The sequence below is a fragment of the Anastrepha ludens genome, chromosome X (genome assembly GCF_028408465.1).
Source record: "Anastrepha ludens isolate Willacy chromosome X, idAnaLude1.1, whole genome shotgun sequence".
Classification (NCBI taxonomy): domain Eukaryota; kingdom Metazoa; phylum Arthropoda; class Insecta; order Diptera; family Tephritidae; genus Anastrepha; species Anastrepha ludens.
Window position 1 is genome coordinate 47,756,471 of NC_071503.1, and position 17,914 is coordinate 47,774,384.

Below are 17,914 nucleotides of genomic sequence, written 5' to 3' on the forward strand. Positions count from 1 at the left end.
TGTAACTAAAAGAACGCAGTTGTTCTCTACGGGATGAGTTTTGCTCAATTTTGTGCTCTCTAGGGGCTGCGGTAAGGGACTACGATATGCCGTTGACTGTTTGCAGCATTAGAGTCGTTAATACCGTTTTTAGGGTTGCTAGTTCTTTGAAAATATAATATACACATTTTGGTTGAATATCGATACATTGTTTAGCTGATTTTTGGTACCCTGTCGGTAGTTTGTTTTTAAGCCCAATTAGTTTGGTTCTAACATCGTGGTGTAAAAGTTAATAGGGCTTAGAGTGTACATGTTATGTATATGATATGCCTGATAATTGTAAAATATAAATAAATTTGCAGTAAGAAAATTGATATATCAAATAGAGTAAGTGAAACTATATTAACTATTTAAAAATTTATAGATGTCTACGATAATATAATTGAAAATACTAGAACTCAAGTATTTGTATGTACATGTATACCGGTGAAAGGGTATGGATACGAAAATTGGTTTGTTTTATTGTGCAACATTTTCTTGAAAATGTTTTATTTATTTATTGCTTAGTTTATTTATAAAAACAGAAAACTGGATTTCAGTGCGATATTTCAGAACATACATAATGAATGGGCGCGTTCTTAGATATGTACATATAAATCGGCTTGGATGGTGTGTATACATGGGACAATTCGAACTCTATTTTCTATCATATAAAACTTAAATAGCACGGGTAACATTAAAGATATTTACACTTACTGTCTTGTCACGTTGCAGGCGTGGAGATGTAAAGATTTATAGACTTGGAAAGATATAGGTCAATAACTGAAATTTGAGTTTTTTTAAAAGGAAATATGAATTTTAAAATTCTTGGACATAAATTAGTTTTATTGTCAGTAACTTCAGTGACTTGTTTATTTTTATGCCATACCGTTTCCGTGTGTTAAAACCCAAGACGTAATGGCATGACAACCGGGTCTATGTTACCTGAAATTGTCGGATTTATATCCGGCCAAAAAATTCAGTTCAGCAGCGTCCCCTAAACTTATTGGGTAATGTTTTGTGCGATATGAAAATTTCGAGATGGATAGAAACACTTATCCTCTTGCTGATCGAAATTTAGGTATACTACTCACTGAAATACGAGTTGATTCTATATACCTTAACGTGCATATCGAAGATCAACCCCCTAAATATTTGAAATGTCATGAAAGTTTTACATTGTAAAAACAACTCTTGTCCGAGTCGAAAACAACAGATCTAATACACTGCACTGGTGATGGTAGCCAACGGCCTTTCGCTAATTTACCATAAAATATTAAAATATTTTAAGCTTGGGAGCGCACCCATGATTCGGTGATGATATAATATATGACCCGCATGTCAAAATTAATCGGAATGTGTACCAAATGATGTGTCTTGGTCACAATTTTAATATATGATAATAATTATGTGTGGTAATGTGGTTGTTGTAGCAGTAATACAAGCCCCGTCAGTGAAGGGTATATCACCGCTCGTCTTCGTCTGGCTCATCTAAAGGTAGGTCCAGGGAACATGCAGTTTCGACAGGTTGGGTCCAGAGGGAGAGTAACTTTTAAAGGGTATGTGAAAAGGTGGTTAGTGTCGTGCGGGGTGCCATCACATGCCGAACATATGTTTGGTATGTCGGGGGTCAATTCTGGATAAGTAACAGTTTAACCTGCTACAATATCCAGAACGTAATTGTGCCAGTGTTACGCGGGTCTCACGGGGAAGCTGGAGCTCTTCATCTGCTCTAGGTGGTGGTTGGACTCTGATTGCAGCATTCGGTGGACGGGAGCTTAAGAAGGTGGTAACAGTCTCACGGTGAATCTCGATAATGACTGTCTAAACACTGTGTGGTCTAGTTGATGTCTGTTAGTTTTGTCCTGGATCCCCTCGGCGTAGTTTAGTAGGTCACTCCTGACGTGCCTGGGAGGTGGCTCGGGCTGAAGCACGTGTCTACAAGGGTGAAACAGGAACTGCTTGCTGAGCAGTTTGTTATGCTCCTTCTAAGGTAGAATACGGGCCTCGTCATGAAGATGTTGTATTGGGGACAACAGGAGGACACCCTTTGCTGTCCGAATGGCAGTGTTTTGGCATGTCTGAAGCTTTATCCACTGCGTGTCACTGGTTCCAGACGACCAGACAGGCGCAACATAGTTTAGAACCGGCCGGCCAATTGCCCCATACTTACATACGGGGAATGCTGCTGGAGTGACAGTCCTTGGCCGGATATTAATCCGGGTCGTTTCGGTAACGTAGAACCGACTGTCGTGGAAACGATTCTTTGTCTCTGCCACAAGTGCTGCCGGCAAGTGATTTTCCCTTCTTTCCGATTTACTATACTAGACTATAGGGGCAATTCCGGTTGTGTGCGCAGAGAAGGAGAGCAAACTGTCGAAGGTTACACCTAAAAGCTTGGGATTCTTTACAGTAGAAATTGGTGTGTCCGACGTTTATCTTATTTATTTATTTATTTTTTATTAAAGTCAAACATACAACAATAGGTTATTTTTTACAATGATTGACCTTAAGAATAGTTTACATAAAAGGATTAACAGTAAAATCAAAATTATAATTAGAATTGCAGCTAGTGGTAAAGAAGTTGATGTTGGAGAAGGTATTAAATAAAAAAGGAAAGTAAGGTAAAAATAGTAGTAGTAGGAGTAGCGATTAATTGGAAGAGATTTAAATAATGTGAAACCATTTGAGTTCATGCAGCAATTTTCGGCAAGGTAGCGAAACAATTTATTTTTGGGCGTTTCATGTCAAAATTCTATTAAATGTAACCCCTAAATGTTTAACAAAGTCCACATATTTAATCACAGCGTCATTTAGTTTGACTTCTGTATAGCCATCGAGCTTGATATATTTTTTGCATATAACGATATATTGGGACTTATCAGGATTAAGAATTAATCCGTTGTCAGAAGCCCACTTGCTTGTGAGGCTCAAGTCAGAATTCAAATTACTTATGCAAATATCAATACAGCTAACGGGACAACTAACATATAATTGAACGTCATTGGCATATATGTACATGGGCATCACTATATTTAATCACACAGAACAAATAATTAATGTAAAAGTCAATTAAAAGAGGGCCAAGGATAGAGCCTTGAGGTACACCTCTGGTTATAGGTAGAAAGTTGGGTATGCTATTATCACCACATACTGCTTGTAATCGGTCACAAATAATTAATGTAAAAGTCAATTAAAAGAGGGCCAAGGATAGAGCCTTGAGGTACACCTCTGGTTATAGGTAGAGAGTTGGGTATGCTAATATATAATCACCACATACTGCTTGTAATCGGTCGCTAAGATATGTTTCCATAAGAGTTAAAGCCGACGTTGAAAAGCTAAATAAGTTTTTAAGCTTCAAGATTAAAAGGTTATGGTCTACAGAGTCATGTGCCTTGGAATGGTTAAGTAGGATTAGAAAAGTCACATGCTTTTTGTCAATGTTGAGCCTTATGTCATCAGACACTTTTAGGAGTGCTGTGATGCAGCTCCTACTGCATCTAAACCCCGACTGCAATGTGTTCACCAAGGCGTTATTATTTAGAAACGTGTTTATCTGGCGATGCATAATACGCTCAAGAACTTTTGATAAGAACTGCAGTATTGCAATCGGGCGGTTTGTTTGTTTGTTAAAAGTAATAGAACCTCGCCAGTGTCGGGCATATCACCGGTCGTCTTCGTCTAGCTCATCTAGAGGCAGGCCCAGGAAACATGCTGTTTCGACGGGATGGGTCCAGAGGGAGAGGAGTGTTAGATGAGTCGGTTTTAGGGGGCATGTGAAAAGGTGGTTAGTGTCGTGCGGGGTGCCTTTACAATCGGGCGGTGGTCTCCATTCGGTTTCTTAATTGGTATGATTTTGGCTCTGTTCCAAGAGTTGGGAAAGATTGACGTAGTTAAGATGGTATTCAGAGCCTTGGTAAGATATTTTAAGATCTTTGGTAACAGGCATTTTAGAAATTTTGGAGGAATACCATCCAGGCCGGCCGCATTCGACTTGACACTAAGTATGGACTCCTCACAATCATCAACGCATTCAAAACAAAAACTGGACATCACAACGTTAAGATTATAATTGTAATTATCATAACATATATTATTAACAGAGCCGGGCAAGCACACAAATTTCTCATTTAGTACATTTACATTAACATCACATACATCGAATATGGACTGATTTTTGTTCCCAATCCCGATCTCACGAATTCTGTTCCACGTCTGCTTCGAACCCACTGCAGTGCTAAGCTGTTGTTCATAGTATTTTAGTTAACTTAATCTAATAATTTGTTAACATTTCGTCTGCAAGCCTTAAAGGTGTTATAGGTTTCCGAAGTTCTGAAACTCTTCCATTTGCGATACGCTTTGTTGCGTTTGTAAATCAGGGGTTTAATATGGTTGTTGAACCATGGTCGGTTTTTATCATTTACTGGTTTGTGTACAAGTGGTACGAAGCGATCAAAGAGCGAATTACTGTTTTCTTCAATGAAGTTAATTTGCTCAATACAAGATATTATATTAAGTTACGGATACATCCCCAGTCAATTTCCTCCACAGCCCCTTCAATAAGCTTATAATCTATGCGTAGAAAATCACGGTACGAATAGTGTTTAGTGTCATAGGTCAATTGGAAGTCAAATGTCATGAAAATAAAACCGTGCTCAGAAAAACCTGGCACAGAAAGCTGGTGAAATAGGAAAATTTTAGCGGTATCGTTAATAAAAAATATATCTAGCAAAGAGCTACTAGTTTGGGTGAAATTTGTAGGCATAGAACCGTTAGCGGGAACAAACCCAAGCTCCGCATGGGTAACACGAACTCATTTTCACATAGCAGGTCGCTGATAAAATCTGCTACAACGATATTATTATAATTAAGAGACAAATTTTCGATGAAATCAAACAAATGATGCGTAGTCGATGTATTTGTTAGGTCTATATACGCAGCCAATAGGTATTTTGTCATACATAGTTTTAATTAAAGGAAAATATATTCTATTAGGTTCGTAGTTTCCGAAATACACTTGAGGGAGCAAGACTGACTATTTTTGACAAACATTGCAACGCCGCCACCACGCTTGGCTCTATCTAAACGGAAAGTTTTATAGCCATTAACACAAAACGAATCGTCACTATGGCACGTAGAGAACCATGTTTCAGATACACACACAACATCTACATCAGAAGACTCAAAAATATATCGGAATTCATCAATTTTAGATGGAAAACTCTGAGCGTTGAGATGACATATTTTTAGTCCAGATTTTAGCCTACTTAGTACGCGAATCATATACAAAGTGGTTGTTGTTGTTGTTGTAGCAGCATAAACATCCCCCCTACCTACATACGGGGAATGCTGCTGGAGTGACAGTCCTTGGCCGGATATTAATCCGGGTCGTTTCGGTAACGTAGAACCGACTGTCGTGGAAACGATACAAAGTGGTATCTCTGCCCGGGTGAAATTTTCCTTACCTATCATTTAAAAACCGAATACGACAGAAAGTATGGTTAAAACAGGAGTTAGGAGAAAGTTTAAGTAGCGAAAATAGAGAATATGAGGGGCAATTTGACCTCCTCTGTCCAGGTAGTAAAGAGGGCCGCCGTGGACTTAGTGGGGGAAAGTTGTAGATTCCTCGCAGTGAAAAAGCGAGAAAGGTCGGTGAGGTAGTTGTTCACTTTGGAGCACAGGCCATCGATGTGATAATGTGGTACTCTGTATTACTAATTACAATATTAAGCATTTCACAATTTCAATAACAAAAAAGTTAACAAAACGCGCGATAAAAACATATCTGGTATTGACATTTACTATACTTTTTTTTGCTTGGAAGTCCAAGGTGGTCAAGAGACAAATTTAGTATAACCGAACATGAAGTCGATAATGACGGTATCCTACAAGAAAACCGCCGTAAGGTTCTACAAAAATTTTCGGTGTCTTACAGGAAATATCACAAAAGGGCAGTTTCTGCAATCTAAACAGAGTAGAACGCTGAATATCAGCGCTTGGTAGGAAAGATTCTAGTCATTTCGCTACTAGAGACTCTCGAAAACTGATTTCGCACCAGTAAAATGTAATGTAAGAGGAAAATGTGCGATTGGAAAATGTTATGCAATATCCATGTTATTTAGGATTAAAAATGTATAATAAAATAATTTTAAAAATATTTTGTGTCAGTTTAATATTGCTCAATATAAAGGGATTGCGCTATCGAGAGATGATTAACGATTTTTTATTGCCGGAATTGGATAGTATTTATCTGTACAACGTTTATTTTCAACAAGACGACGCTACGTGCCACACAAGCAACGAAACCATTGATCTTTTACGGGAAAAGTTTCCGGACCGTGTTATCTCTCCAAGAGGTGATCACAATTGTCCACCAAGATCTTGCGATTTATTAATATACCTTGTGACTTTTTTCTTTGGGGCCACGTGAAAGGTCTACGCCAACAGCCCAGGCTCGATTCAAGATCTCAAAGATGGAATTCGTGAGTCTTTCGAGGACATAGAGCAGCCACTTTGCAATTCGGTTATGAGAATTTCAAGAAAAGGATATTGTCCTGTAAGCGTGCTCGTGGTAGTCGTTGGCCTGACGTATTAACGGCATACCTTCCTCTTTATAATGAAATAAACATCCGATCATGTATGTTAAAAAATAGCATTTTTCTTTGAATATCAAAATAATACCTCTTATTGGAAAACCCTTTAGTATATAGAAATTGAAAATAATAATCTATTAAATGTCTTTTTCTATCCTTAAAAGGCCGTTAATAAATAAATAAAGCATTAGACATTTTTTAACTTCTAAATCTCGAACGATACCTCAACATTTCAGGTAAAAGTTTCATTCATCGTAAATCTATGATTTTCGAAATTCGTAACCGGTAATGGGACTTAACCCTTTTATGGTAGCTGCCGTCTGGATGCGACAGGAGTTATACTCACATTCAACGGGGTTCGGCATTATCGTAATATGTCAATAATGTAGAGTGCGGTTCAATGATATTGTTATATTTGGCATCGGCAACTCATTGTGTTGTGGATATTCGTAGAGAAAGCAAGGAAAAAATGTGAGAAAAATATATTTGTTTCTTCTTTTTTAAGTAACAGTCAGTAACAATTAATTTATGCTTATAGGAAGCGCAAATGGTCACTGGACTCATTCCACTCTATCTTATAGCCAAAGATAGGACTGTCACTCCAGCAGCATTCCCCTTATGTAACTATGGGGAATGTTTATGAATACGGAATGCGCGTTCACCTACGCACACATCGGTGGGGATGGGGAGAGCGGCGAAGTTGTCCTCGGTAAATTCCGCGAAGCAGGCCCAATTAGCTTTGTTGAAATTACTGTATGATCGGTGATTCGCGGAAGCGGAGTCGGCAGGTCTCTCAATCGATACGATAATGGGCAAGAGGTCTGAAGCAAGCGAAAGCATAGGTCGCCAGGTTCTGCAATTGGCGAGCTGTTAGAATTGCCCACTATCTTGGAGTGGGCGGCGGCGCTCACTGTTTAGAATGTCGAGTCGTCTATTTGGAGTGCCAAAAGCAGTCCCCTACGATCGTATTACTGTCGTAACACGGGGTGTGAGGGACACGTGTCTTGTTGTTGCGGCCTGATGATGGTGTGCGGCCGCGCCTCGGGGAGCGGTTGTGGGTGCAGGGCTCTACAGCAGGGGGCAACGTGGTCAATTGCCCCCTCACGGGTGGTGCGCAGGCCAGAGCATCTCCGAAAGTGCCAGCAGCCATTGCAAGAATTGCACTTGACTAACTCATTGCATGCATATCTGCCATCTGTGTTTTGATACCTATTTTAATATCAACTCTCTCCTTAGCCATAGATTTGTGGAGACACGCCGCAGAATTGCCTAAAACTACCCTTCGTTGCTTTCCTAATCTCCTTGCTATAATTAGTTAGAATACTTACATACATATACTCAAATACAAATGCAGTGGTGGGCTCCAATTTATGATTCTATGCTAAGGCAACATTCTTCTCAGTTTTTCTTAGTATACTACATTTTTCTTGGAAAGCTATCTTTTATGCAGCGAACAAGTACCGCTGTTATCGGTGTTTGATAAAACTATTCCTCATTTCCTCATAAAATTAATTTACATGTGAGTAGTGTCAGTAAGACCTGAACTCGTATTGAACGCAGATAATATCGTTTATTTTCACGCTACTCAATTTTACATTAAGATACAATTCAGTCCTAGAGAAGATGCGTTGATATGCACGGACTCATTGCCAGACTTATTTAAAAACGTCAGCGCTATCCATACTAAAGTGTCATCAACATATATGTTCCAAAGCAATTAATTTATTTCTGAAATCAATAAGAATGTTTTGTTGTTGTAGCAGTACCTTTGCCCTGTCAGTGTTGCGTAATCACCGGTCGTCTTCGTCTAGCCCATCTAACGGTAGGCCCAGGAAACTAGCTGTTTCAACGGTCCAGAGGTAGAGGGGTGTTAGATGAGTGGGTTTAATGGGACATGTGAAAAGATGGTTAGTGTCGTGCGGGGTGCCTTCACATGCTGGACATATGTTTAGTATGTCGGGGTCAATTCTGGACAAGTAGGAGTTTAACCTGCTACAATATCCAGAACGTAATTGTGCCAAGGTTACGCGGGACTCTCGGGGAAATTGGAGCTCTTCGTCTGCGATTGGTGGTGGTTGGACTCCGATAACGGCATTCGGGGGTCAGGAGCTTAAGAAGGTGGTGAGAATCTCCCGATGGATGTCGTTTATGGCCTGTCTGTACACTGTCCGATCCAGTAGATGTCTGTTTGTTTTGTCTAAGATCTCGGCCGCGTAGTTGAGGAAATGCATCCTGATGTGCCTGGGCGGTGGCTCAGGCTCGAGCAGGTGTCTGCATGGGTGAGACCTGAGCAATTTTTGATGCACCTTAACAGGCAGCATAAGGACCTCATCATGTAGTTGTTGTATTGGTGGCATCAAAAGACATCCTGTCGCGGTCCTTAATTCAGTGTTTTGGCAGGTCCGAATCTTCGTCCACTGCGAATCACTGGTTCCAGGCGACCAGAGATAGTCCAGTCAAAAGAAGATTTACCTTAGTAATTTTAGGAGTATGCGAGTTTATGGTTTTATTATGTAAAGCCCATCACTGTGAACTTAAGTTTGAGTTTTCGGGGTCGGGGGTTGTGTCCCGCGGCCGCCATCTTGGAAATAAGGGTGCAACTGGTTTTTTGCGATTATCTCGTGAATTTCGAAAGTTACGAAAATTTTGTTAAATACTTTTATTGTAAAATTAATCATAAAGAAGTTATAAACAAAATTACGCGAAAAATTAAGGGATGAATTTTTTTCAAGCGTAATAACTTTTTTTTTTATTGATTTTATGGAAAATATACATCAGAGCTTTTTTATAGAGCATTCTTTTGTGAACATTTTTGTCTATAAGTTTTTTTCGCTATCTTCATTTAATCTTATGATTTTGAGCTGCTAAGCGGAGCAACCATTACATTAGCGAAGCGCGTACATGATTACACAGGCCGACAAAATTTAACCAACATTCGGCCCCAAAAACCAGACTATATATTTCCGAAGGTTTATGATGCGCTGAATCCAAATCTGGCCTAAGAAGTGTAAAAAAATACCGTTTTTGCCCATATTTGAGGTTATGTAGCCTTGCAGATGTTTTCTTTCACCAAAATTAAAGGATGGCATCTTTAAATACAAGCTTTCTTTTTTCAAATGGCGTTGAGCTTGCTCAAATATCATTTTTTTTTCGCTGAGATATCGCATTTTGAAATTTTCATGTTTCTAAATTTTCCTACACCTGAAAATCGATTGAGATAACATAGACATGATATAGTTGATTACTAATTTTCTTGAATTGAGTCTTATTTTTCTTAAAATTTTGTCTCACACCATAAGTGTGCTGACTCACCACACCCCTACACTTGCTTGCGGTATGGTAGGGGTTGTTTCTAGGGGTTAGGGCTGTGTCTGACTCGGTACCCGTGGGTTAGATAGTGTAGGGGTTTGGTGAGTTAGCACACTTATGGTGTGAGACAAAATTTTAAGGGGGTGGTAGGGTTTAGCGCTAAAAAAAAACACTTTTTTTTTGAATTTTTTACAGAAATATGGCTTAAGATACTTTAATAAAATCAGTTGCATGTTATTGTACATCTTTTCAATAAGTTTTTAAAAAATATTAATAATAAAATATTGACAAATAAGCCCATGACAGAGTTTTTTTGGAGATATGTCGGCACAATCGGCATTCGTCGTAGAATCATCTGAAACCAAAAAAGTCGAATTTTTCAGTTAAAGTATGACGAAATGCTTGATTTAGAAAACGTGTGCCAAATTTGAAAAGAATCGGTTGAATAGTTTCGGAGTTGTGATTGGCACCGACTTTTAAGAAGTCGTTTCGGGAAAAACGCGTTTGAAAAAATAACTCTGAAAAATTATCTATGCTCCGCATTCGAGGTAGAGTGCCTACAAAGGCTATAACTTTGAGAGTTCTGCTCCGATCCACTTAAAATTTTGACACAACATTCTTGAAATGATTTACTATAAGATGCGTGAAGAAAAAAAATTTCGATTTTGTGACCCTACCCCCCTACTTAGTTGGCTATTTTTTTGTCTCTTTTGACTGGACTAAGAGGCGCAGCATAGTTTAGAACCGGTCGGCCTATTGCCTTAAAAGTCGACAGCAACATTTCCTTGTCTTTGCCCCAAGTGCTCCCGGCGAGTGACTTGAGAACCTTGTTGCGATTCTGTACTTTAGTTGCAATAGCGGCTGTATGCGCTGAGAAGGAGAGCAAGGTGTCAAAGGTAACTCCCAACATTTTGGGGTTTTTAACCGTCAGAATTGGTATATTATCGACTTTCACCTTGAGTTGTAGGTTGACCTCCTCCACACTGCGGTACACCTTGCTTTATTTTCCTCTGTTTAGATGTTTGGTCTCGAAATATCACCGACGAATGACGACCACTCAGGTAGTTCGCGGTCCACCTCTTCAGACCTGGCGTGAGTGTCGACTGTAAAATGTCATCTAGTAGTGTGGCGTGGCTGACTGTATCGATATCGAAAGCCTTTTTTAGATCTAACGCTACTAGGACAGTCCTCTCGCAGGGGCGGTTTTGGTTGAGGCCGCGGGTGTAAGGTGGGGTCAGGTGTTTCGTAAAGAGTGGGGGTAGAAGGGCCTCAAGAGTCTTCACTATTGGAAAAAGGAGAGTTATCCGACAATAAGACTCCCCTTGGTTGGCGGGTTTCCCAGGCTTCAGTAGTGAGACCACTCTCCCTGCTTTCTACTTGTCAGGGATGATGAGAGTGGCCATGGACAGATTGAATACCCTTGTGAGAAATCCTACTCCCACTGTTGTTGTTGTTGTTGTAGCAGTATCTTCGCCCTGTCAGTGTAGTGTAATTACCGGTCGTCTTCGTCTAGCTCATCTAACGGTAGGCCCAGGAAACTGGCAGTTTCGACGGGTTGGGTCCAGAGGGAGAGAGGTGTTAGATGAGTGGGTTTGATGGGGCATGTGAAGAGGTGGTTAGTGTCGTGCGGGGTACCTTCACATGCTGGGCATATGTTTAGTATGTCGGGGTCGATTCTGGATAGGTAGGAGTTTAACCTGCTACAATATCCAGAACGTAGTTGTGCCAAGATTACGCGGGACTCTCGAGGAAGCTGGAGCTCTTCGTCTGCGATAGGTGGTGGTTGGACTCCGATAACGGCATTCGGGGGTCGGGAGCTTAAGAAGGCGGTAAGGGTCTCCCGATGGATGTCGTTAATGGCCTGTCTGTATACTGTCTGATCCTGGAGTGGTCTGTCCGTTTTGTCCTGGATCTCGTCCACGTAGTTGAGGAAGTGTCTCCTGATGTGCCTGGGAGGTGGCTCAGGCTCGAGCAGGTGTCTGCATGGGTGAGGCCTACGGTGACACCCAAGCAGAAACTGCTTGCCGAGCATTTTGTTGTGCTCCTTAACCGGGAGCATGTGCGCCTCGTCATGCAAATGTTGGATAGGGGACATCAGGAGACATTCTGTCGCGGTCCTGATGGCAGTATTCTGGCAGGTCTGAAGCTTCGTCCACTGCGTATCACTGGTTCCAGGCGACCAGACAGGCGCGGCATAGTTCAGAACCGGTCGGCCTATTGCTTTGAAAGTCGACAGCAACATTTCTTTGTCTTTGCCCCAAGTGCTGCCGGCAAGCGACTTGAGGACCTTGTTGCGATTCTGTACTCGCGTTGCAATAACGGTTGTGTGCGCCGAGAAGGAGAGCAAGCTGTCAAAGGTGACTCCCAAAATTCTGGGTTGTTAACCGTCGGTATTAGGGTATCATCGACGTGCACCTGAAGTGGCAGCTTGACCTCCTTTGTCCAGGTGGGAAAAAGGGTCGCCGTGGATTTAGTGGGAGAAAGTTTTAAGTTTCTCGCAGTGAAGAAGCGAGAAAGGCGGGTGAGGTAGTCGTTTACTTTTGAACCTAGGCCATCAATGTCATTGCCCGACGCCATTATCGTGCAGTCGTCGGCATATGAGACCAGTGAGACTTCCTCTGGTGGCTGGGGGAGTTTCGAAATATAGAAATTAAAAAGCAAGGGTGAAAGGACACCACCCTGCGGTACACCTTGCTTTATTTTTCTCTGTTTTGAGGTTTGGTCTCGAAATACTACCGACGAGTGACGACCACTCAGGTAGTTCGCGGTCCACCTCTTCAGCCCTGGCGGGTGTGTCGACTGTAAAATGTCATCTAGTAGCGTGGCGTGGCTGACTGTGTCGAAAGCCTTTTGTAGGTCCAACGCTACTAGGACAGTCCTCTCGCAGGGGCGGTTTTGGTTTAGTCCGCGGTTTACCTGCGTGTTTATGACGGTGAGTGCCGTGGTGGTACTGTGCACTCTACGGAAACCATGCTGGTGTGGGGCTGGAGTCAGGTGTTCAGTGAGGAGTGGGAGTAGAAGGGCTTCAAGTGTCTTCACTACTGGGGAAAGGAGAGTTATCGGACGATAAGACTCCCCTGGGTTGGCGGGTTTCCCAGGCTTCAGTAGTGGGACCACTCTCCCTAATTTCCACTTATCAGGAATGATGAGAGTGGCCATGGACAGGTTGAAGACCTTTGTGAGATATTCTACTCCCAATGGACCCAGCTTTTTCAGCATCAGCATGTTTAGTCCGTCGGGGCCAATGGCTTTTGATGGTTTCATGTGTTTGATGGCCCCCTGAACCTCGTCACTGGTGAAAGTAAGCGGTGCACTGTTGTAGGGCAGTTTGTGCAGCCGTCTGGTGGCACAACGTTTAGATCTGTCGACCGGAGGATGCAATATAAATTGCCGGCTAAAATAGCTCGCGCATCTCTTCGGGTCCGACGAAGTACGACCGTTGAAGTTGATATCCACCTTGTCGTTGTGCTTCGTCGGGTTCGACAGGGACCTTACGGTGGACCAGAGCTTGCTCACACCAGAGGTGAAGTTACAGGACTTCAGATGCTCTACCCATTTGGTCCGCTGACCGTGGTGACCAGTTGCCGGATCTCCGAATTGAGATCCTTTATTCGAGGATCCCCGGGATCGGCCTGGCGTAGACGGTCACGCTCGTTTGCCATAACGGCTGCTTCGACTGGGAAATTGGGACGTAATTCCCGGATCCGTCCAGCGGGTATGAAGCGAGCCGCGGCGGCTGTAATCGCCTTGCGGAATGCGCGTTCGCCTGCGCGCACATCGGTGGGAGTGGGTAGGGCTGCGAAGATGTTCTCAGTAAATTCCGCGAATCTGGTCCAATCAGCTTTGTTGAAGTTGATGTATGACCGGTGATCCGGGGAAACAAAATCGGCGGGTCTCTCGATCGAGATGATAATGGGCAAGTGGTCTGATGCAAGCGATGGCATAGGTCGCCAGGTTATGCTATTTATCAGTCCAGCGCTAGCAATTGTTATATCAGGCGAGCTGCTACAATTGCCCACTACCCTAGTGGAGGCGTCGTCGTTTACAGTGCTGAACGTCGAATCGTCTATCTGCTCTGCCAATAGCTGTCCCCTACGATCATTTGGCAGGCTTGAATGCCAAAGATCGTGATGCGCGTTAAAGTCACCTACTACCAATCGGTTTTCTCTCCTGATGAGCGCACCAATATCGGGGAGATATCCTGCCGGGCAGCAGGTGACAGTTGGTATGTAAATGTTGTAAATTTCGAGCTCGGCATCGCCTGACCGGACAGCTATACCTTGACGTTCTAAGGTGCTGTCCCTGCGGTCGATGCCTTCATCAATAAGACGATACTGCACTGAATGGTGTACTATGAACGCTAGGCCACCACCGTTGTTTCGCTCGCGGTCCTTTCGGTGCACATTGTAGCCGTCCCTGGTAATCAGGGGGGAGCTAGCGTGCAGTTTTGTCTCCTGGACCGCAGCTATCTTGATTCCGAACCGACACATGAAGTCGACTATCTCGTCAATCTTGCTCGTGAGTCCGTTGCAGTTCAGTTGCAGAAGCTTAAAGCTTCGCGGGAGTGTCGTCGTAATTCGGGGGGTGAGGGATGCGTGATGTTGTCTGCGTTGGTCCTGCTGTGCGTTCCGCAAGATGGGGAGTGGCCTGATGTTGTCAGATGGCCGCGCCACGGGGGCGGTTGCGGGTGCAGAGCTCTGCAGCAGGGGGCAACGTAGTCGCGTGTCCACTCACGGGTGGTGTGCAGGCCGGAGCACCTCCGAAAGTGACACCAGCTACTGCAAGAATTGCATTGGACAGTTGTCAGGTTCCGAGGAACTACGGTCTGGCACACGGAGCAGACTGTGCGGGGGACCAAGAGCTGCTGGTTTGTCCCCGCACTGGGGTAGGAGCAGGAGGGTTGTGGGTTGGAGAGGGAGTTGTGTTGCTCTTGGGGGCTCCTGACCGTTGAGGTGTTGTTAGTGGCGGCAGTGTGATGTGCCGGCACTGAGGGCAGTGTAGCCGTAGAGGCGGTGACCGCCTGTGAGCGGGAGCAACACGTGGCCACATACCTTGTGGACCACTCCCTGTGAGTCTTAAGGCCTGAGCAAGTCTTAAGATGGCACCACCCGTTGCACTGGTTACACCTAACCGAGGTGGAGTTCGGGTGGAGCCGTTTGTGGCAAATGCAGCAGCAGAATACTTCAGGTCCAGGGTTGGGTTCGACGCCAGCCCGGAAGAGAAGTATTTGGAGCAAACTGGCTGCAATGAGTTGCTCCTGTGACGAAAGATTTAGGGTAAAATACGGTACAATAGACAGGGCTAGTATACTGGGGCGGCAGCCCTTGGTCGGGAATAAAAACCCGAGTCATTCCGGTAACGTAGAACCGGCTGCCATTGGACTCCCACTTGTCCCAGGTGCTTCAACATCAGCGCGTTCAGTCCGTCAGGGCCAATGGCTTTTGATGATTTTGATTTGTTGATGGCCCCCTGAACCTCATCACTGGAAAGTAAGTGGCGCACTGTCGTTTATCACTGTCGTTAAAAAGTCGGCTAAAATAGCTCGCGCATCACTTCGGGTCCGACGAAGTGCAACCGTTGAAGGTGATAGCCACCTTGTCATTGTGCTTCGTCGGGTTCGACAGGGATCTACCGGTGGACCAGAGCTTACTCACACCAGCGGTGAGACTGCAGGTCTTCAGATGCTCAACCATTTGGTCCGCTTATGTTGATCTACCAGTTGCCGGATCTTCAAATTGAGATCCCTTATGCGAGGATCCCCGGGATCGACCTGGCGTAGGCTGGGAAATTAGGACGAATGTCCTTGGACCTTCCAGCTGAGATGAAGCGAGTCGCAGCAGCTGTGAGTACCTTGCGGAATGCGCGTTCGCCTGCGTGCACATCGGTGGGAATGGGGCGAGCGGGGAAGATGTCTTCAGTGAATTCCGTGAAGCCGGCCCCATTAGCATTTTTAAAGTTAAAATAGGATCGGTGATTCGCGGAAAGCATAGGTCGCCACGTTATGCTATTTATCAGACCCGCGCTAGCTATTGTTACGTCAGGCGAGCTGCTGCAATTGCCCACTACCCTGGTGGGGGCGTCGTCGTTCACAGTGCTGAATGTCGAATCGATATATATATATCTGGCGCGTACACCCTCCTCCGATTTGTGGTGTGCGTCTTGATGTTGTTCCACAAATGGAGGGACCTACAGTTTCAAGCCGACTCCGAACGGCAGATATTTTTATGAGGAGCTTTTTCATGGCAAAAATACAGTTGGAGATTTGCCATTGCCTGCCGAGGGGCGACCGCTATTAGAAAAATGTTTTTCTTAATTTTGGGTTTTTCACCGATATTCGAACCAACGTTCTCTCTGTGAATTCCGAATGGTAGTCGCGCACCAACCCATTCGTCTATCTGCTCTGCCAATATATAGTTGTCCCCTACGATCGTTTGGCAGGCTTGAATGGCAAAGATCGTGGCGCATATTGAAGTCACCTACTACCAATCGGTTTTCTCCCCTGATGAGCGCACCAATATCGGGGAGATATCCTGCCGGGCAGGGGGTATGTAAATATTATAGATTTCGAGCTCGGCATCGCCAGACCGGACAGCTACCCCTTGACATTCTAAGGTGCTGTCCCTGCGGTCGATGCCTTCATCGATGAGACGATACTGCACTGAATGGTGGACTATAAACGCTAAGCCTCCACCGTGGTCTCGTTCGCGATCCTTTTTGTGCACGTTGTAGCCGTTCCTGGTGATCAGGGGGGAGCTAGCGTGCAGGTTTGGTTCTTGGACCGCTGCTATCGTGATATCGTGTCGGCTCATGAAGTCGACTATCTCGTCAATCTTACTCGTAAGTCCGTTTCAGTTCAGTTGTAAGAGTTTAAAACTTCTCGGGAGTGTGATCGTAACTGAGGGACGCGTGGTGTTGTCTGCATTGGCCCTGCTGTGCGTACGGCAAAAGTTGTTGTGGCCTGATGTTGACGGGCGGCCGCGCCCAGGGGGCGGTTGCGGGTGCAGAGCTGTGTAGCAGGGTGAAACGAAGTCGCATTGAGTTGTGTTGCGCCGTTGGAGTATTGTTGGTTGCGGCAGTTTGAAGTGCCGGGACTGAGGACTGTAGCGCCGTTGAGGCAGGGCCGCCTGATGACGGGAGCAACTCGTGGCCACATACCTTGTGGACCACTCCCTATGAGTCTTAAGGCCTGAACAGGTCGTAAGATGGCACCACCCGTTGCACTTATTGCACCTAACCGAGGTGGAGTTCGGGTGGGGCCGTTTGTGGCAGATGCAGCAGTAAAATACCTCTGGTCCAGGGTTGGGTTCGACGCCAGCCCTGAAGAGAAGTATTCGGAGCAAACGTGCTGCAAGGGATTGCTCCTGTAACGAGAGATTGGGGTTGGGATACGATACACTAGACAGGGCTAGTTTACTTTGGCGCCAACCCTTGTCAGGAAAAACCCGACTCGTTCCGGTAACGTAGAACCGGCTGCCAAGGGAATGAATAAGCAATTGTTCCTACTGACTACTTATCTTCTTCTTAATCGGTATATCCATGCTGAATGTTCGCGATTACATGCAAACGTTTTGATCTTAGCCGTACGGTTGTCAAGGTCATATTATTAACGATGTCATTAAATTTGTGTCGGTTTCTCGCTGCCACTGTTAGTTCTCCGATTATTTTGAGACCTGTCCACTCCTTGATGTAGTTGAGCCACGTCATTTTCTTCCTACAGATTTCTCTTTGTCCTTCAATTTTTCCTTGTATCAACAGTTTTAAAATATTGTTGTATGTCCGAAATAAGCGACTTTTCCTAGAGGTTTGCATTCTATTTAGCATTTTGTCATTTGATATTTTGTCAGTCCAGCTTATTCTCATAATTTTTCTATAGCACCACATATCGAAGGCTTCTAGTCGGTGTATGCTTATGATTATTAACGCTTAGACTTCGCATCCATATAAGAGTGTTGACAATACATAACATTTTAAAAAATATTGTCTTTCATTTAATT

The 17,914-nt window shown here is 44.0% G+C and overlaps 1 protein-coding gene across 4 annotated transcripts in view; it reads left to right on the forward strand.

Annotated features, from left to right (window-relative positions):
* The first annotated feature begins 208 nt into the window (after positions 1-208).
* The window catches only part of LOC128869663 (uncharacterized), a 74,938-nt gene continuing 57,232 nt past the window's right edge, over positions 209-17,914 (forward strand). For 3 of the 4 annotated variants that reach the window (XM_054112243.1, XM_054112245.1, XM_054112246.1), the window contains exon 1: positions 209-366. The gene's annotated coding sequence lies outside the window, so the exon portion shown is untranslated. Of the gene's footprint in view, positions 367-454; positions 474-17,914 lie in introns of those variants that run through there. The other variant, XM_054112244.1, reaches the window with a different exon arrangement.